The 21,780-nt window shown below is 49.7% G+C and overlaps 1 long non-coding RNA gene across 1 annotated transcript; it reads left to right on the forward strand.

The window, feature by feature from the left end:
- Nucleotides 1-2,373: 2,373 nt before the first annotated feature.
- Nucleotides 2,374-9,662, forward strand: LOC140847971 (uncharacterized). Its single transcript, XR_012128345.1, has 3 exons — nt 2,374-2,473; nt 2,652-2,980; nt 7,721-9,662. It is a non-coding gene; the product is annotated as an uncharacterized lncRNA (long non-coding RNA).
- The last annotated feature ends 12,118 nt before the right edge of the window (nt 9,663-21,780 follow it).

The raw sequence follows: 21,780 nt of genomic DNA on the forward strand, positions 1-21,780 counted from the left end.
CTTTATCCTCCAGTATATAAGGCAGGGTGAGGGCTGCCCACTGGCCCCCACCAGTCACCCATGGGGTTCTGAGGCAGTGCTTTCCTCTCTGTGCCTCCCATCCAGCATCTGCAGTGTGTAACAAGACCTAGCTTCCTCTGTCATGCTGTCTTTACGTAGGCTCCTATTTCTATAGAGATGAAACTATTGTTAAATAGCAGTAAAGGTTTGTTACCATCTTAATCCAACATTCTGTGTCACTTCATATGTACAGCTTCTGAATGCTGTCATCTCCTCAGAATTACTTAGGTGGGGTTGGGCTGTTGTAGGACAGGGCAGACTTGGCCTTGGGAAGATGCCCTGCGTGCTAGGAGCAGGCATTAGCTCCCTCTGCATTCCCACAGTCACCACCACCCCGGCATGCCTGGGGCTTGACAGACACTTGTTGAATAAATGAATGAAGGCCATGTTCTACCTAATTAATATGCATTCAGTGATAAGGTGTAAGAAGTGAAGAGAATTCTTATTAAGATTGATTTTCTTGGGTCAGGGTAAAGGGAACATCCTACAGATAGTCAGAGGTCAGAGCCCCAAGGGCTATGCAGCCTGAGGCCTGGAGGGGGCAGCTGGGAAGGGTGGGGAGCCCAGACTCCGGAGATGCGCCTGCTGGGTTTTCAGGAAGGACCCTCTGGAGGTCCCTTCTTGGAGGAGCCTTTGAGAAACTGTAATGCTGGGATTAAGGTACCTCTCCTGCTGAGGTATTTGGATGCAACTGGTTTTGAATGTGTAATTAGTGAAAAGAAACCTGGAAATTTGGGAGTGTAGTGTACTATGAAAATCTTTAAAAGGAAGCTGCCTTAGTGGCTGTAGAGAGCAGTTATGGGTCAGCTTGGGAGCTGGAGAGAGCAGATGTTGGGGTGGGAAAACCCAAGCACCAGGAAAATGCTCCATGGAGCTGAGCTTCCTCTCTGTGGACTCCTCTGCGGGCTGCAGTTTGCTGTGAACCGCCTGACGCCTGTGTGGAAATCATGCACGTATAGGTATATGCATTTGGAGGGCGGGTTAGGAGACTGTGGCCAAGGAAGGACCAGGTTCTGCCACAGCATGATGAAATTCTGTGAGATGAGGCCACCCCTTTTATCAGTCTCATGCCAGAAACCCACATTCTTGGAGTGATTTTCCCCAATATTTCTTAAATCTCCTTTATTCCTTTCTGGCTCCCCAGGGACTGAGATTCCTCAGCAATCTCCCTAATCACTAACCCGTTCTCTGTCCACTGGCTTCCTCCCTGTTGGATCTGGACGTGCTCAAACCCCTTCCACACTGTGTGGGGCTGGAAGGTGTATCCCTCTCTCCTGCTTCTGTAGCTGCCCTCTCTCTCTCTTCCCTTTCCAGCCAGGCTTCTGGAAAAATGTGCGTACATCTGTTCTCTCTACTTGCCTCTTACTCCATTCAATGGATTCAATCTGTTTTCCACCTCTTTCCTCAGAGTCTTCTCCCTCCAAGGTCATCATTTTGTCAAATCCAGTTCCAAGGGACCACTTCCAGGCTTCCCCGACTTGTCCTTTCTGGGGTATTACACACCTGCAGTTTCTCCTCCCTGACGCTTTGTCCTCCTTAACCCCCTAAGGAGGGTGAATATGTAATTTATCTTCCAAACTGGGCCACTATTTAAGGTGAAAGGGAACAATTAATTATTACGCCAGGCTAACTGTCACAAACCAAGACTCCCAGACACTCAGGCCTGTGGTCTCCCTGCATCTCCCTTCTCTGGCTGCTCGTCCCCAGACTCCCTTACGGGATCCTTTTCCTCTGTCTACTCCCTACATGTGTGCTGGGCCCTTCTCTGCTGTCAGGGTATACCATCTCCCCGCCTCATCTCATCCACCTGTGACTCAATCCCCATCCATCTGCAATGCCCTGATTTCTATGCTCCATGTATAAACCCAGCTGCTGGCCAGAAATCTAACTGGATGTCCTAGAGGCAGCCTCCGCCTACGACTGATACCAGAACTCCTTACCATCAACCCCAAACATGCTCTCTTCCTGTGGTGAGTGGTAAATGGGGAGTATGGAGAGGTCTTGCATAGGTGAGGGAGGTATGATTGCCTGGGTGCAAAGCCACAGCCTATCCATGTGTATTAGGGTCACTGTCTTACTTCTCCAAGCCTCAGTTTCCTCACCTATAACATAGAGATAAAAGTGCCTACCTCATGAGTTGACTGTGAGGATTGAATGAGCACAATAACGACAATGGCAGGTATTTATAGAGCGCCATAGGAGTTCCCACGTACTGTCTCATCACAGCAGCCTAGTGAGGCAAGTGCCATTATTATGCCTCTTTATGGATGAGGAACCTAAGGTGTAGAAAGGTTAAGTAACCTCTGAGGACATGCAGAACTGGGGTTCAAATTCAGCAAGCCTGGCTCTGAGAACATTCTTCCCAAGCACCTCAGTGCTGTGTGGGCAAAGTGCTCAGAACAGTATCCAGCATGTAAGTGCTCAACAAATTATTTCCACCCTCTATCTAGTCAACCAGACCTTCTACCCTGGAGGAGGCCTATTTTCCTTGTCCTTTGTCACTTTATGTCTATCAAGTCCTGTCAACTATACCTTATAATGCTAGGTGTGTTCTGGAGTTTACTTATTTTATTATTTTTCTGTATTCCTAGTTCACTGTCCAAGGTATCTTGATATTGAGAAGTCAACTACTAGAGTACCAGATGTGACTGGAAAGGCCCAGATCTCCACCTCCAGTCTGAGGCTTTTCCTGCCAAACTCCTGCCTGCTGACTTCTTGGAACCTTTCTGCTTTGCCATGACAACAAGTCCGCTGAGGAGGAGAGATTACCTGGAGCAGAGATGAACACTTCCAGCTGAGGCCACCTGACCAACCAGTGTGCAGCCAAACCAGCAGCGGACCACAGACACAGGAGTGAAGCTGGCCAAGACCGGAAGAACCATCTAGCTGAGCCCAGACAAAGCTGCTGACCTGCAGGAAGGTAAGCTAGATAAATGGTTATTTTCAGTCACTTAATTTTAGAATGGTTCACTATGCAGGAAAAGCTAACTGATGTGCTTAGGTATTGTATTAGTCAACTCAGGCTGCCAGAACAATTGTATTAGTCAATTCAGGCTGCCAGAATGGGTGGCTTAAACAACCCATATTTATTTTCTCATAGTTCTGCAGGCTTGAAGTCTGAGATCCAGATGCCAACAGAGTTGGTTTCTGGTGAGACCACCCTCCCTGCCTTAGAGATGGCACTTCTCACCGTGTCCTCATGTGACCTGTGCAAGCTCAGAGACGGAGAGAACTCTCTGTTGTCTCTTTTTTGTAAGGACATCAGTCCTCTCAGATCATGGCCTTACCCTTATTACCTCATTTAACCTTAATGACCTCCTAAAAGGCCCTGTCTCCACACACAGTCCACATTAGGGGTTAGAGCTTCAACATATGAATTTGGGGGGGACACAGTTCAGTCCATTACAGGTGTCAGTCATCAAGGGGAAGTAGAAGCTGTGAGAGCTGCTCAGGTCACTTAAAGGAGGAGCATGAGGACAGGGGAGCCCCACAAGCCAAGGATGAAGTTGGGGTAACAGCAGCATTCTTGGGGCTGACAGATGAGGAGGAGTCTGAGGGGGGGACGGAGGAAGAAAGGCAGAGCGAGCCCCAGGAGAACTGAGGGAGAGGGAAGGAGGCATGGCCGCCGAGCCTCCACGGCTTCACCAAGGGCAGTCGGCAGAGGCCAGGGCTGAGAAGTGCCCACCAGGCTTGGCCAGGGCCCCGGTGATCCTAACAAATGCCAGAACTATGGTAGGGCCAGATGCCGCCTCACAGTGGACTGAGATCAGGAAAGGAGGGGGCTGATAGAGCATGTTTCTGAGAAGTTTGGATGAGAAGGGACAAGAGAAACTGGAAGAAAGAATCAAGAAGAGACTTTTAAGATGGGAGGGACTTGTGCATCTTTACTGGCTGAAAGGAATGAGCTAGAAGCAGGGAGAGGTTCAAAATGACAGAAGAAAGTTTAGAGGAAGCAGAGGAGGAGGTGACAATAACTAGTCTCTGTCAGCATTTGCTATGCGCCAGGCCTGTGCCAACCTCTGTGTGTGGCTTATCTCATTTAACCCTCCCATCAACTTTATGAGGGGAAGGCAAATATTATCCCATGTCACTGATGAGGAAACTGAGGCACTGAGGCGCGTAAGAAATCTGCACAAGATCATACAGCCAGTAAATGATAGAAATGGGATTTATGTCATCTGACCACTTATTAAAAGGGCACCTGGCATGCAGACTCCATAGGCTGGGGATTTGACCTGGATTTTGGCGTGCTTCTAGAACTAACAGGAAAGCAGTGGGGATGGTGACAGGGGGACCAGTAGGGAGCAACAATTTGTGGGGATCATGTGATCCCAGCTAGAGAAATGAATGTGGGGGGACACAGTTCTTTTTTCTAGCGGTAGGTGACAAGGAGCTAAGCATCAGGCCTGGGGTCAGAAGGGAGCAGAGGAAGAGGTGGAAGACAGGACCTGGGGCTGCTCCATGTGCTGGCAGGTGGGGCTGGATGGGGAGTCTGAGTCTGTCAGTGACAGCATTTCCGCAGCAGCACCCCAGGGCCGGGAGAGGGGAGGAGAGCACACAGTGCCTGCACCAAGTGGGGAGGCTTGCCTGCCGAGCAGCTGCCATCAGAGGATGGGACAAAGGGCAATGGGTGTCAGGGAGAGTCCGCGGTTCTCGGCGCTGGTGGCATCTGAAGCTGAAGGAGGCCTGAGCCCCATTCCACCCCAATTGCACCTGATCTCTGGAACAGGAGCCTGGCTCTGCTATGTGTTTGCAGTCCCCAAGAAGCATGGAGTTAAGCTGAGTCCAGGAAATACGAAGGGCTGATAGGCTGGGTATGCAAAAGCAGAGGGAGGGAGCAGGGGCGGGTGGGTGCTGGCGCAGGGCACCGAGGAAGGTGGAAATGGAGACCTGAGCCTGGGCAGGGTGGAAGGGTACCTCACGTCCACTCTGTCCTGCACCTTGGAGAGCTGGGGAGAGGGTGAATGGAGGTGAGGAGGTTTTTACACCTCTTCCACACCCTTATACCTGCAGCCCAAACTGAATGGAATTGTCTCAGAACTTCCCCTTCATCCTTAGAATGGAGACCTCTGAGGGGCTGGTTTAGGGGAGGCAGGAGGACCTGCCTGAATGGAATTTCCTTCCCCTATGACCTGCACAGCCCAGAAGACCCACCCAGGAGTGACATTGGGTGGGTTACCTGTAGGTCTGGGAATGTGCCATGGCTGAGGGACTCTTCAGGGAAAGGAATATTAGGGAATGGACTAGGATGACTGAAGATGGGGGAAAAGTGTGTTAATTTTCTCCAACCAATGTTTATCAAGCTCCTAATAACTTGTTCAGGCACTCTCTGAACTAGAAAGGTAATGTGATGTTGTGTGGCATTTCCCAAAGGACATTCTCTGGGATGGCAACAGTGTTCCATTAAAAAAAAAGAAAGGTGTGGGGATCCCAAATACAAACAAGTTTGGGAAACATTGGGTTAGAGAGAGTCAAATGGATTTACTAACTGCAGGACTTTTCAGAGCCTTTAATCTGTCAACATGCTCCAAGACTCTCCAAAAGTAGAGGTGAATATAAAATACTTCCCTGGCATGCTTGGCCCCAGGTCTCTTTCATTCCACAAACCTAGAGGTACAAAAGATCCATGGAATGTGCTTTGAGAAGGGTAATGTGGTGGTAAAGAGCTCAGTTTTGAAGTCACAAGACCTCACTTGCAACACAGGCTCTGCTTATGTGCATTTTCATCTCTGTAAACTGGAGACTAGAGTCTCAGGCAGTTGGTCAGGATTAAATAACGCCTGTAAGGCACTGAGTGAAGTGCTTGGCACTCAGAACCACTCATTAACAGGGCCCTGGCTAGAGATCCTTGTGTCTGCTCTAAAATCCTATGACAAGTTGGCCTGAAAAACCCTGTCGGAGGCCCAGGGGTCAAATATTCTGTCTTCTACCCACTTACTTAGATGCAAGGCTCAAATGGCTTTCAAAGCCTGTGACATGACCGGGGAAAGGACAGTTGTGGGGTCAGGGGTGGGGAGTGGAGGTGCTTCCATTCCCATTCCTACCTGCAAGGAGGCTCAAGGAATCCAGGGCTGGTGGGCTGGGTTGGCTCCTCGGAGAGGGTGATGACAGGGAAGGGAATGGCAGGCCAGTCACCCCTGCCCCCAAGGCCCTAGGACTGTGACAGTCTGAGCAGGCACAGGAAACTTCCCTGGGCCAGGCCGGCGCTGAGCAGCTGTGGGGCTTGGCGCTGCCCCAGAGTCATCCTTCCGGAGGTGGGCGCTGTGAGGAAGAGGCCACCGGGGAAGCTCTGCGGCCCCTGCTTCTGGCTGACGCCAGTGCCTCTGGACAATGTGGGAGTGGGGAAACTTCTCTCCCCAAGTGTGACTGGGAAAAAAACGCCTCGCCTTCCAAGCGCTCTGTCCTATGTCTTTGGGGGCATGGAAAAGTGGAAACAGATGGTGGTGCCATAGCGGGGAGGGCTCTGAACTGGGAGACACTGAATGAGGACTGGGTCCCCACCCTGGGACGGGGGCTCTGCTCCAGAAATCCTGGGGAATACGGTCTGCTTCTCACGGCTCCAGACCCAACTGTCCCCTCTGGCCCTTACCACCAACCCCATGGCTTTCATGATACAGAAAAGACCCAACTATAAGCTTGATGTCTTGGTGTCCACCTTCACATATATTGTAATGTCTCTCCATTCTCCTAATGCCAGGGTTTGGGAAGAAGATGGTCACCATGGGACACCTGCCAGTTATGGTGATCCCTGTTTTACAAGACTCAGAGGATTTGAGCCCATAATGTTCAACACCAAGCCTCTCTTAGGGGGGATGTACAGGGTCCCCATTTTAAACTTCCTGGTTCATTGTGGGGGGTGGGGGTGGGTGGGAGGTGGTATACACAAATTAGAAGAATATCTCTGATGGAAGGAATGCTAATCCTGCTTTTGTCTTTCTTAAGAAAAAAAAAACTACAGAGCTTTGTTGCATGGAGTTCTGTTGACTGCCTCTAACCAGGACCTAACGGTTCAACAGTTTTGTCCAAGAGCGTGCCCCATCACTACCAGACAATTCAGACGGGCCTCCCTCCCCTGGCTTCTGGCCTGCCCTCCAGCACTCCCCTTGTCTCTTTTTCTAGCCAGGGTAGGGCCCCTGGGGCTCATGGCCTTGGGCCCAGAGCTCGTCTCGCCTCCTTTCTTGGCAGCTGCTGGACATCTCTGAGTTTCTGGCCAAGTACAAGTCTTTTTTGCCTGCCCAAGGGAGAGTTTTGATTGGCTTCAGCTGGGATGACCTCATCCTCTCCAGAATTTGGGGGTGTTCCCATTTTCCACGGCTCCACCTTCACACAAGGAGTTCCCTTTTGGCCATCTTTTCTCTAGAGGCTGCCCTGGCCCCAACCTGCCAGAGCTTTGGAATCCCCCAGCCCCACTTGGGAAGGCAAGTATGTGCCCTGGGCTCTTGTTCTCTCTCCCGCTGGGCACTTCTGGGCCATCCTGGCTGCCCCCCTCCCCCACTTTGCCCTAGCCCCTCCTGCACACTGATGGTTCCCTCTGCCCTCAGGTTCTGCCCCTGCCCTCCGCAATCCTCTGCTCAATTTCCAGGGCTCACAGGAAATTTGTTTGAAACAATCATAATTGCCCCTGTGTCAGCCCTGCTTTTATCTCATTTAATCTTCACAGTAACGCCATGATATAAGCATTCCCCACTTAACAAATGAAGAAATGGAGACTTGCAGAGCTGGTGTAACCTGCTGAAGATGAGCAACTAGTATGGAGGGAGTTGAGACCCGGACCCCAGCAAGTCTGGCTCCAAAGCCGCAGCTCAGTATTTGTCACATGGAGAAATGCTGCTGGCCGCACCCATGTGTGGGATGCTGCCAGCCACACAGCTGGCTCCCCTGGAAGGATCAACAGCAAATCCCAGTAGCTCAACCTTGAAAATACCTCTAAAATCTGACCACTTCTACCATAGCCTCTCAGCTGAGCCACCCTGCCTCCCTACCGGATTTACCGAAACATCTAAGGGGACTCCTATTCTGCCTTCACCCTCCCCAGTCATTCTCCATACAGCAGCCAGAGTGATCCTTTCAAATGTTCCATCTGATCATGTCTCTCCTGGGCTCAGAGCCCTCCAGTAGCTCCCATGTCATTCAGGGTCAAGGCCAAAGTCCCTACAGTGGCCTAGGAGGCTCTCCATATCTGCAGTCCCATTAACTCCCCTCCCATGACCTCTGATTTTCCTTCTTACTGTTCTCCCCGTCTGCTCCAGTTACACCAGCACCCTTGCCTAGTCCTTGAACACACAGAGCAAGCTTCTGCTTCAGGCCCTTTGCACTTGCTGTTCCTGCTGCCTGAAAGTCTCTTCCCCAGATAGCTTCATGATTTGGTCCCTCACCTCCAGGTTTTGCACAAATGTCACCTTTTCAGTGAGTCTTTCCTTATTCACTTTATCCCCTCTGTCCTGCTCCTAAACCCTCTTCACTTCCTTTTTTCCTTCCCATAGTAGTATCACCAAGTGACATTATTTTGTTGATTTATTAGGTAATTGTTTGTCCCCCTGCTAAAATATATGCTTCATGAGTTTAAGGATTTTTCACTGCTGTATTTCCATTTTCTGGAACAGTACTTGGCACGTAGTTGATTCTCAATAAATCTTTGTGGAAGGAAAGGAGGGAGAAAGATGTTGTCAGCTAATTTTCAGTGGTGCCAAACTGAAGGGTCTCTAGGCAGGTCTCTGAGCATCCTGGCCAGGCCTTGGGACAGCCGCAGCTTGGGGTCCATCCCCCAGACAGAAGTAGCCTTTGGCCTCTTAGTGCCTCCTCCTTGATGTTGACTTGAGGCCAGTCCTCAGGTGGACTCCTGGAGAGCAGATTCTGAGATGGAGCTTAGCATGCAGGAGGTTTAGGAGCGTGTGCTCTTAGGAACAACACCTGAGAAGTGGAGGGGAAGGGAACTTGGGACCACAGGGAAGCTGAACACGATTTAGGCCCGAAAACAAACTCAGCGGACCTGAGGGGAACTCTGGAGCTAAATCAGCCCTTCAGAATCTCTCCACATTAGGCTGACACTCCAGGCCTATACACCCCAGCTTCAGCCAGTCACTGGCCGTGTGGCTTCGGGCATGGTGAGGTTGCAGTTGGAGCTGCTGCGTGAGGTGACATGAAGGGGGAAGGATGGGGAGGGCTGGCTTCAGAGCCTACAGCAGCCTTCCTGGAGCCTGTGTCAGCCCTGACCCCAACCTCTGCCATGTGGCTCTCAATACACAGATGTGGAGGTAGGAGAGGAAGCTGGGTCAGCCCATCCGGATATTTTAAATGATTTTCAGTCAAAGAGACAGCATCATTATCATCAGTTAACAGACACCCAAATGGCACCCCTCATCTTCAACTAGCTCAGTACTGAGCCCCGAGGAGTGATTTTAAACACATCCCTGCCTGCTTCATCAAAGTGGAAGGCATGAGGGGAAGCGTCGCGCCACTTCTGAAGTTGAAGATGAACAAGTGCGTACCTACTGGTTGTGGGGGCCAACCTGCTGGGCCTTGGTAGGCTATAAAACCTGTGGGTGTGTGTTTTAATATGCAATGCATATACTTAAAAGTTCATTGCAGGCCTTTATATAATCAGTGTGATATGTATCTTCTGTAGGGAGGGCCTGGAAAAAAATTTTACTCTTTTGAATACTTGTAAGTTATAGTTACTATGGCATTGCTTTTATGGTATATTCTTGGCCATATCTGTGATTCATTTGTTCAGGAACCTCACATTGCAACAGAATTCCTTTTGGAAGCTTTTCTATTTCTCCTTGACATGCTGGAGTTCATCATTTTTTCTCCTCTTTGCTTCTACAGCTTGTGTTGTTAATTTTGTATTTTAACAATATCTATCACAACTAGAAGCTTTTACTGGGGAATTATAGTGAGGGGGAATTGTAAAAGTGATACATGCTTATTTTTTTAATTTTGAAAAAGACAGCACAATTTAAAAAGAAAACAAAATCTTCCAGAATCAAAACCTCTTAGACTAAATTTCTTTGTCTATTTTTTAAATATGAGCATAAATAAGTAGTGTACACATGAGAGGAACAGGTGAGACTAAGAGATCTGTGTGGCAAAACTAGGATATGTCTAGGCCTGTGCAGGGAAATGGTGGGCAGACTGCCAGAAGCTAATGCCACAGAAGGATAAAGGAACTTTCTGGGTGAAAGCTCATCTCATGGGAGAGAAGGTCAGGCAAGGGCCTTTGTTCCAGTGAGACAGCCTTAGTTCTTAGAGGGAGGTGCATCTGAGTATAACGTAACTCAGCCTCTGAACTCAGAACCCATGGAATTGGGTCCAAGTTGTAGGTGTGTGCACATGCATGCAAAGGAGGTCCTAGGCAGCCATGCCAGATACTGCAGAGCTGTCTCACTAAAAGTGCTATGAGACACTGGGGCTCGGACAGCCCAGCTTTATGACCTCCTGGTAGTGTGATACTGACAGAAGAGAGGAGCACTATGGGACATCACTCCAGGTCTAGCACCTGCTTCATTACCAGCTACGGGTGCCCAGCAGGTGCAGCGCACTGTACACAAGAACTGAATAGGGAAGAGGAGGAAAACAATCATGCAACTCATATGTTAGTAGCACCGCCGGGACTTAGGCATCTTCCCATGTAAGTCACCTGTGGGAAACATCTAGAAATACTTGGGAAGAACTCACAGAGGCAGCTGAGCACAAGAACACACAAAACTCAGGGGACTTTTACTGTGACAAGTTGCTCTGTGACTCTAGCTGGACAGTGAGGTGCCCCACAGCAGAGTCATGTCCTTTTTAACTTTATTCCTCATCACCTAGTTCACTGCCTGGTGTATAGTAAGAGCTCAGTACATGACATTTTTGCTGACTAAATATAATCTCCTTTTTGATAACCTGATTTATGACATGGTTTCCAGGAACATATTATGGTAACAAGTGGGACACCCTGTATAGAAAAATGAAGTTGGAATGCTAGTCACAAATTTGACATCAGTGAATCTTGGCACTCCCTTCCCCGGACCTTTTCGTTTCCCTGCAACTCATGTGTGGAAACAGGATTACAAAGATGCCAGAATTCTCCATCGACCCTTGAGCTCTGACACGCCTGTTCATTATTTCAATGGAATCACTGGGGTTAAAGAGAGCTCAGAACTACCCAGGCCACCTCCTCAGATGGACAGGAGCCTGGGGTTTCTGTTATTAGTGAATTAGGGGATATTCACTGAGTGTCAACCATTTGTCTGGCACTGTGCTGGGTATCCTGGAGGTTCCTAGAGAAACAGAGATCACAGTTCTTGCCCTCTGGGAATATCACTAGTTAGATTAACTGCTCAAGTACCTCTACTAGAGAGAGCAGAGTGCAGTCAGGAAGCTGCAGGTATAGACGAAGTGGCCAGGAGGCTCTGGGAAGACAGAGACCCCATGGGTCAGAGGAAGGAGAGGATTTTGTGGAGAATGTGGGGACCCAGGGGCATGGAGGATGAACCATTGCGGGTGCTGAGAAGGAAGTCAGCTACCTGTGTTCCAATCCAGCTCTACCCCATCCTGCTGTGTGGCAGTAGGCTAGTTATTTCACCTCCCTAAATTCTGGCTAATAAAATAGTTCCTACTTTATGAGGTTGTTGAGCAAACAAAGACAATGTACACAAGATGCTTAATGTGGTGCCAGGTACACATTCAACAAATATCAGCCACTGCTTTGGTTATCAGGAAGAATGGGTAGAATTTGCAGAGGTGGAGAGATTGGGACCTGAGCAGGCTTCTGGAGTTGTTCAGTTTAACTGAACAGCCATTTATTAAGCACCTACTATGTGCCCAGCATTTCTAGGCTCCTGCGTGGTGGACACAGGGACCCCTCCCTCAAAGAGTTGATAGGCAAGTGGAGGTAAAACAAATGGGTGATATTCGCTACAACAAAGCAGGGACTGGATGGGGAGCTGTAGGCTCAGGCAGGGGGTCACTGGGCCACGACTCCAGGGAGACAGAGAGCCCTTTCCTGGAAGTCCATCTCAGCTGCAATATGCATGTGAGCAGGAATTAGCCAGTGGGTAGAACTGGGGTGGAAAGGAGAGGAAAGGGAGCGTCTTGGGCAGAAGAACATTTCAACCATCTGGAGAATCCAGTCCATTCAAGCCCCTATTAGTCTAGTCATTGTGTCTGTATCCAGTTAGATGGGGAGTGGGTGGAACTGGTCATAAGGGCTCTGTGTGAAGGCAAGGGGGATCCCTGAATGGGAGTGCCATAAACTCTGCTGTGCTTTCAAAGGGTAACCCCAGTGCTCAATGGGAGGGGACATGCCAGAGCAGACTGTGACATTTGTAGTTGTCCAGGTGAGAGACTGGGGTGGCCTCAAATAGGGTGGTAGCAGTGAGAATGGTGACAAGGGAGAGAGTCCAGATTTACTTAAGAACACAAGTGACAGGAGCCAGTCCTCATCCTCAGGGACTCATACTTCCATTGTATTTATATTAGACATGTGAGAGACAGGCACAAACAGACCACACAAAATGTGCAGCCATGGACGTACATGTGGGTGCCGGAGCCGTACAGAGGAGGGCTCAGCACAGGCTGGCACGTAGGGCCAGGCCACAGCTAAAGGCCCCCTGCTAGGGTGTTGGTGGTAGGCTGGGAGTGACTAGGCAGGGCATGGATTTACACCTGTCCTCAGGCCGCAGCAGTGTCATGCCTGATGATGTAGCCTTCTTGGGGCCCCAAGAGGGGAGGAGGTGGTGGAGTGCACAAGAAAGCAGTTGCCTGCAGAGTTAATGGGAACGGGGTGGGTGGGGGTGCAGGATCCCAAAAGGCAGATGTGCTGGTCTGCACCTAGGGGAGAAGGTCAAGAGGAATGAGTGGGAGAAACTCACAGGAAGTGATTTGGCTGATGGAGGGAAGGAAGCCATCCCAGCTCAGGGGATGAGAGTGAGGCAGTGACCCTGTCAAGACCGAGTGGCTGGAACCAGAGAAATTTGGCACCCAGTGTAGTGAGGTCATTACAAAGGCTACTCTTCCCAAGTGCCCTCTGTGACCAGGCCTGAAACTGAGTGACATGTGGACATGATGTTAATTCATCCTCAGGAACACCCATGTCCATGTTATTCTCCATTTTATAGATGCGGACACTGTGATTCAAAGAGGCCAAGACAGACTGTGACATTTGTGATTGTCCAGATGAGAGACTGGGATGGCCTCAGCTAGGGTGGTGGCAGTGAGAATGGTGACAAGGGTACAGAGTCCAGATTTACTTAAGAGCAAAAGTGACAGGAGCCAGTGACGTGAAGCCATTAATTCGACACATGTCTTGAGAACCAATTGTGTGAGTTAGGGTGAAATATCAAGTACATGCATGTATGCAGAGGACACAGGACAGTGCTAGGGACAGAGCAAACATTTTCCAAGTGTTTCCTGTTATTATCATGTACCAGATACAGTATCAGACCCTGGAGATACTGTGTTTGACAAAACATGACCTCCATGGACCTTAGCGCCCTGTGAGGGAGACCTCGTGAAACAAAGAAAGATGCAAGTAAGCATATCACAGAGACCGCAGAAGAGCCCCAAAGGAGAACGGACTGTGTGATGACACCCCCGGTCTGACCCCAAGACCCAGACCACCGGATCCCAAGGACCAGGGCGTCAGTGGCCAGGGACCCGGGCTCTCCAGCCAGCTCCAACACAGTAGAAGCATGGCAGTGCCTCCAGGCTGGGGGCTCCTTATGGGAAGAAGCAGACAGGCTGGAGCAGTGGTTTTCAAACTAGGTTTTAGCGGAGGAATCCTTTCCTCAAGCACGAGCTTAAGTGGAAGCCAAATACAATGAGCGAACAAAAACCAGCTCACCTGCTCTGACTGAGCAGGACTGACCTCACCTCATCCGCCTTTCCCTCCCCTTCCTCACCTGCCCCGGAGGAGCCTCACAGAATTCCCCATCAGAAAACCCGAGGACCGTTAATAGGACTTGACCTCATAGGGACTTAGAGCTACACACATTATGTCTGCTAGCTCATTTAATTTTCCCAACCTTACAAAGTAATCGTTTTTTCAGTGAGGAATCTGAGGTATAGAAGGGTTAATAATGTTGATTGATCAATAGCTGCTTGTTGATGGTGGTCTGGCCCCTGCTCAGCTGTTCAGCCTCATCACTCCCACCGCCTCGCTGTCCGTGACATGCATGCACTCCAACCACACCTTCTTTTACTTCATCCCAGGTACCCATTCTCATCCTGGCCTCAGCACCTGCTCTTCCAGTTCTTCTAGCACTTTAGTGGCTTGTTGCTGCTCTAACAAATTATCACAAACTTAGTAGTGTAACACAACACAAATTTGTTGTCTCACAATTCTGGGAGTCAGAAGTCCAAAATGGGTCTGCAGGGCTTCCTCCTTTTGGAAGCACTAGGGGAGAACAGTTTCCTGGCCTCTTGCAACTTCTAAAGGCTTTGCTGGCTCCAGGGCGCCTTCCGGCGATGTCATCGCTCCAGCCTCTGCTTCCATCGTCACATTCCATTCTCTGCCTCTGATCTCCCTGCCTCCTTTTTATAAGGGCTCCTGTGATTACACTGGGTTACCCAGATAATCAGGGAGAATCTCCCATCTCTGGATCCTTCACTGAATCACAGCTTTCTTGTCTTGTAAGGTAACAGATTCATGGATTCTGTTAATTCATGGGGATTAGGACATGGACGTCTTTGGGGGCATTATTCAGCCCGTCACACCACGTAACCCCACACTCATTCAGATCTGAGCCTGAAGGTCATGTTCTCAAGGAAGCCATCCCCAGCCCCCTGGGGATGGGGTCTCACGGCAGCTGCTCCTCACAGTGCTTGTCACAGTCACACTTAGGCATTTGTTTGGATATTATTTGATTAATGCCACGACTCTAAATAAACCTCAAGAGTGAGGGGAGCCGCTCTGCTTTTCCATTTGTATTTTCAACAGAGTCTGGCTCAGTTAACATTTGCTAAATAGATGGATGAAAAAATAAATGAACTTGCCTGAGGTCACAGCAACAAGTAACAGAGGCAGGATTTGAACTTGGGCAGTGGGTTTAAAGAATCCTATCATCTTAGCCTTACAGCAGACTGCTTCTCACAGACCTGCAGTAGCTCAGGTGTAGGGGGCACATTTAAGGCTCCTCCAGGACATCCCAGCAGGTAGACGGTCGGTTGGCCAGCCTGTGCTTGAACACTTGCAGGGCCCATCAGTCTGATATCCTGTGATACAGGGCACGGTTCATGGCGTGGGGATGGGGCAAGGGGTTTTGTAAACCTTGGCCCTGTGGGACTGGGGACAGGGGGTGGCTGGGGCTGGTTAGGCAGCAATGGTGGGAGGTGGCAAGAGGCTCAGGGAGGATGGGCCCTCCAGGGGAGCTGGGGGGCACCCGCAGCGGGGGAGGAGACAGCCATGGGCTGCGCCTCAGGCACACCCACGTTGAGAAGCTGGGAGCAGGCATGCCAGCCAGGAAACGGGCTGTCAGAAACTCTGAGATGTGGGAGAGTGCAGTGTTATGGAAACCGGGGAACCAGCGAGCCCCGAGTCCATCCGGAAAAGGCGGCTGTGGGAGCCTCAGGTGGGCGTGGGAGGCCTGGGGCCACTTGTCCTCCCCGAAGGGCCAGCTCTTCCACCTTCAGCAGGGTGATTTCAGCAACCTGCTTGGGAGGTGAGGCGAGGCTGAGTGGGTGCTCTAGGATTTCAGAGGAAACGGGCAGAGCCCATACATTTCCGGATCTGGCAGAAAAAAAGGAGGACGGTTGCTAGGAGGGGTGGCGTGAACCAGCGGAGCCACCTGTGGGTTTGCAGGGGCTGGGAAAGAGCCTGTGGAGAAACAAGAAGGAGGGCACATGGTGGGCGTGCACCCGGCTGGACCCGGTGAGCTCGAGGATGAGTCAGCACCCACGTGGTCAGTCAGTGAGCTGCGGCCCCGCGCTGGACGCCAGAGACCAGCTTGTGGCTGTGGCCCTCCTCGGGCTGGGTATGGCAGCTGCTCTCTCCCTCCGAGTTCACACTGGGGTTGCTTTGGAGAGGACCCTGGCAACCTGGGGCTCAGGCCACTGAATGCAGAAGCACAGCACAGCCTCCTGCCTAGAGCCAAATGCTCCCAGGGCTCTAGGAAACCTCAGGAGCTCTGGGCTGGGAGCCCGTGTGAAGCTACTGAGGAGGGTCTGGGTCAGGGAGAAGGGCCTCTCCTGCCCTACATCTCCAAAAAGTTCCAGAATTGCTTTCTAGACCCAAAGGATCTGACAACCATAGTTTGAAGATGTGAGTCCAATTTTGTGCTTTTGACTCCTTGACAGGCTGATGGAGCCTATGGACCTTTCCTCAGAATAAATGTATAAAATAAAATACTCGAGATGACCAACGAAGTCAATTATATTGAAAAGCAGTTATCACAGTATATTTTTTAAACCACACTTCTATGTATCACAATATATGTGCTTCTTTATCAAATGCATTAAAGAATAAGATTTAGCAACAAGCTATGATTTTAGAGTAATGATGAGCATAAATGACATTTAGAGATGACTGCGAAATCCTAATATGATATGAAAATACCTGTGATTTCTTGTGGTGACAAAGTTATAGATCCCATTACTACTGTGGTCACTGCCTACAGTCACAGTGGAAGGAAATGCTTAGTTACAGGTAGAGGTTAATGAAAATAAAGATGTAATTTTTACCCATCCAAGTTATTGGACCCCAGCCCTGAACTCAATCCTTGACCTTTGAGATGTTTAGAGCTTCTGTTTGGTAGCAAGAGCTAAAATCCCCAGTGTTAGGCTGGAGAAAGGAAAAACAAGGACATGCAAACAGAACAGAGAGATGCCATAGGGAGAGAACAGACCAGACCCCAAAGTCCATGCCGTATGTGGAAAGGGGACAGCTCTCCCTGCATTCCATCCTGATGTGCCAACTAAGACCCGGATGTCAGCCTCCTCCCTCTTGGAAGGAAAAAAGTTTCTAGTTGTCTATTATGTCACCTTTAGCCAATCATACCTCTCCACACTCCCTAGGATAGCTTGTCCACTCCTCCCCCTCCTAATCCCTTATAAGCCCCCCACCTCCTCAACTGGGTGTGACTTCTCTGGCCAGTGACAAGAAGGCCGCAGAACCTCACCCCGGAGGTATTTAAATAAATTACCTGGCCCTTTATTGCCTCTCTTTGCCTGCTTATTCCGGCTAGAATTTATCTTACACCCAGTGCCTACAGAGACCACATAGGTGGCATCATGGAGGCAAGCAGTAGGGAATGGTCATGGACTTGGTGCTCCGGAGAGGGGGAGCACCATTGCTCAGCTCCAGGGACAGCAAGCCGAGTTTTGCCCAATCTTCACATTTTTAACAATTGCCAGAAACACCAATTAAATGTGAATTCTCCTAATTTTTAAGTGTTAACCAAAATATTCACATTTTAAAGGATACTTTGAGGGTGAAACATAATACAGCTGCTGGCCAGAAACAGCCTGGAGCCCCTGCTGGATGGGGTCTTTTATGGGGCCTATGCATCACCTTCCAGGTCTACAGTCTCCCACAGGAGGTCTGTTGGATCATATGTAACCCACAGCTCTGGTCTAAAAATGTACTAGGCAATAACCCAAATCTGCATTAAAACTAGCAATTGTCAACTATGCCACCTCATGGGCTCTGCTTCACCCCACTCCACTGCTGCCCTGGGGGCTGACGCAGTCAGGGCCCTGTCTCCACATGCATTGTTCCAGGAGGGGAGCAGGATCAGAGCCAGAAGCCCTGAGTTTCAGCCTTAGCTCTGCCACGTATCAAGCCACTGACCTTGAGAACTTGTGAATCTCTCTCAAGCCCTAGAGGGTCTCATCGACAAAATGGTTTAGTGGGTTAATAGCATGTTCTAAGTTGCAGCATGTCATCCCTATGCAAGGACTTTGGTTATTTCTGTCTAGTTTCTTTTTGGTCTCTGCTCCAGTCAGCTGGTCCCGCTGAGGTGAAGGTGTAGGAAATGTGGGAAGCCACATAAAATGCAACTTAAGGGACAATATCTGTTGACGGCTTATAGCAAGAGCATACACAAGCAACAGTCTGACTTAATCAAACAGTGATCACTTAAAAGGATCCAGGGATTGGGCAGTTAATTTGCTTTTTCTGGCAGCACTGAAATCTGGGTGTTTTGTAGATTTAAGAGGGGAAGGAGAGAAGCTGCAGACCTGGGGGACACTGGCTGTTTTCATTTTGCACACACTGTGTTAGGCGCAGATCCCAGGGGGTTCTCACTCTCATTTTCACATGGAGCAAACAGATGCTCTGAGCTGCTTAGTGGCAGGTTCTCAGGGGCTGGGCTGCTGAGAGAGCTGGGAAATGAGACTGGATAAGATCCCTACCACCACACTGTCACATCAGAGCCTTTAAAAAAAAAAAAGAAAAAGGCATACCCTGTGGCTCCGTGGGAGTTCTGCCTGCATTTTCCGGGTAATTGCCTCGCCCCAACCCTCTGTGAGCTGGGCTGAAGCAGGTGCTCAAGCTGGGGGTGGTGGCGAATGTCTGTCTCCTTCCCTGCAGTCAGCCAGGCAGAGGGCTGTGCGGGACTCGGGTTGGGGAGCCCCCACCTCCCAAAGGTGGAGGGATGAGAATGAATTAGGGCCCTGGGCAAGTGAGAGCCACCAGGAACTACCCACTGGGAAAACCAGGAGCCATTGTCAATAAATGAAACTGCTCAAAGGCTCCACAAGAGACAGATTCAGTAGGGACCGAGGGACCTTGTCCTGAAGCCAGACTGCTGGGTGAGTCCCAGCTATTCCCTTGTGTAAACTAGGGCAGATACTTAGGTCTCTCTGTACCTTTGAGCATCTTATGTGCCCCATGGCTTATTGTGAAGATTAGTAAATTAATACAGGAAAAGTGTTTAGAATGGCCAAAAGGAAAAAACTATTTTCTTCTATACTCACAGAATACTCCTGACACCAAATGTGTGGGGATTTTCCAACTATCTGAACAATTTTCCAACTATCTGGTAATTCTTCAATTGTCCAGATACCAACTAGGTGTCCTGAGGTAGTGCAAACCCCACAGATGGAGGCCTGAGTGCTAGAGGACTGCTCCTGCTTCAGATGCCCGTCACAAAGCCCAGCTTGCTTCCTGTACCTCTGACCAACTGCCTAGAGGTTGGGGGCTACCGCAACCTGCTCCTCACATTCAAAATTTGCTATAATGGCTCACAGAACTCAGGGAAACACTTGTTTATGTTTACCAGTTTATGATACAGTAAAGAATACGGAGGAACAGTAGATGAAGAGATACACAGGGTGAGGTCTGGGAGAAGGGCTGCTGTGCCCTCCCAGGGCACCGCCCTCCCAGCACCTCTGTGTGCTCACCAACCCGCATGCTCTCTCGACCCTATTCTTTAGGGATTTTTATGGAGGCTTCATCATGTAGGCAGATTAATTATTCCAACCTCTAGCTCCTCTCTCTTCCCCAGGGGATGGAGGATGGGGCTGAAAGTTCCAGGCTTTTAATCCTGCTTGGTCTTTCAGGTGACCAGATGCCATCCAGGAACCCACCAGAGTCACCCCATTAGAAGAAAAGACATTTCTATCACCCAGGAAATTCCAAGGGACTTAGGCGCTCTGTGTAGGACACTCTTAGCCCCATCATTTAGGAAACTAAAAGGGCTTTAGTTCTGTGTCAGGAGAACCAGGTTGAAGACCAAATGTTACAAAAGATGCTTCTAGCACCCCTATCACTCAGGAGATTATAAGCATTTTAGGGACTTTGTGCCAGGACCTGGGGACAGAGACCAATAGGTTTCTTATTATACCACAGGAGCACAGGACAGGTGCTCAACAAATGGGTACTCTAACTGTCCTAAGAGAAGTATCCCTGGGTCTCTGATGAGGCCCAAGGAGACCTCCATGCAATATCTGGGAGATGCGTGTGTTCTTAGTACCCTCTTTGGAACATGGTGAACCCCTAGTTGTCCATAAAGACCCAGCTCAAATGTCACCTCCTCTCTGAAGCCCTTTCTTCATGCTACTCATTATTAAGAGATTGCTTCATGCTACGCTCTATGCTGAGCATGTCACATATTGTCCCATGCAGGGGCAGGTATTTAGGTTTTGTGGGGCCTGACACTGAAACAATTTAGGAGGACTTAAAATTTAAAAATGATACAAAACTATCTGATTTTATGAAGTTTATAAAACAAAAATGACCTTGTGAGCACAGAGCTAGAGCCTTGGAAGGAGCCTGAGCAAATGAGGGGCCTTGAAGCCGAAGCTTCATTAACTTCATGGCAAAACTATCTCTAGTGTCATGTAACCCCCAGGGAAGTGGGTAAGTATTGTCCATGTAAGTACCTCCACACACAGGTGGGGAGAGGGAGACTCAGAGATAGGAAGTCCTTTGCTCAAGATTGTGCCCTTGGCCAGGGTACTCCTTCCTGTTGTCCCTGATGGATGGAGACTGCCAGAGGCTCACTCCTCCATCTCAGGGCCCACCCTGTGAAAACATGGCCTTGGAATCACTAGGTGCCCATCTGTCTCTACTGTACTGCCAGCTTCCTTTGAACTCAGAGACATATCTCATTCATCTTTGCATCTGGGGGGGCCCATAGGAGGTACTCAATAAATATATGTTGAATAAATGTACACACTCCACCTTCTTTGTTTTGTGCCCTTGGTCTCCACCAATTAATCTGCTTCGTGCTCCTGCTCATGGGTTCCCAGCCCGACCTGAATGTTTCAGAGAAAGTTGCTAGGGGACAGAAGGGAAAAATAGAAAGAAACCTTCCAACAGGACCTAAACAGGGCTGCAGAAGAGGACAGTCAGCTCATATATTCAACAACTATTGTTTAGGTGCTCTTCTAAGCACTAGGAGCTGGAAGTGAACAAAACAGACAAATGCCCCTGCCCCCCAGAAGCCTGCATGCTACTGAGGGGAAATAAGTCACAACAAAATAAATGGTAATGTCATAGCCCGACAGATGGTGGTAAGTGCTATGGGGTGACATAAAGCAGGAAAGGAGATCCATCTGCAGGAGCAAGTGGTATGTGAGAGGGCCTCACAGAGAAGGCAACATCTGAGAGAGGCCTGAAGAAGGGGAGGGAGGGAGCATGAAGGCCTTCCAGGCAGAAGGCTCTGCAAGCATCAAGGCCGAGGCAGGAGCACGCTGACGAGTGAGAGAAACAGCAAGAAGGCCTACTGTGAGTGAGGAGGAAATAGCAAGGGAGAGGGGTAAATGAGACAGGGCCACCGTGGAGAATTCAGACTTTATTCAGAGGGATGTGGGAGCCAGGCCATTTGAGGGTGATGAGCAGGGGCACTTGATCTGCGTTGCATGTGCCGACCTGAGACTGAACTCTAGAAGGCCAACCTGGAACCAGGGAGACAATGAGGGCTGTTGCAAGATTCAGTGGGGGAGATAGTTGCAAAGTGGACCAGGTGGGCAGCTGTGAAGAGGTAAGAAGTGGCCTATTTCCAGGTGACAAAGATGATGGGAAGTGGGAGAAAAAAGGGACAAGAGCTGGTGAAGGAGAGAAGGGAGTAAGGATCACCCTGCAGTCTCTGGCCTAAGCAGCTGGAAAGCTGGGAAAGCCCACCGGATAAGGTTAGGATTCAGGGTTTGGACATGGTAAGCTTGAGGTGTTTCTTGAAGTCAAGTAGGCAATTGGATACATGAGACCGGAGTCAGGGGAGAGGTCCAGGCTGGAGAAATAAAACTGAGAGCCGTCCACATTTGGTTGGTATTCCAGGCCACAAGATGGGAAGAGAT

This window comes from Manis javanica, chromosome 2 (genome assembly GCF_040802235.1).
Source record: "Manis javanica isolate MJ-LG chromosome 2, MJ_LKY, whole genome shotgun sequence".
Taxonomy (NCBI): domain Eukaryota; kingdom Metazoa; phylum Chordata; class Mammalia; order Pholidota; family Manidae; genus Manis; species Manis javanica.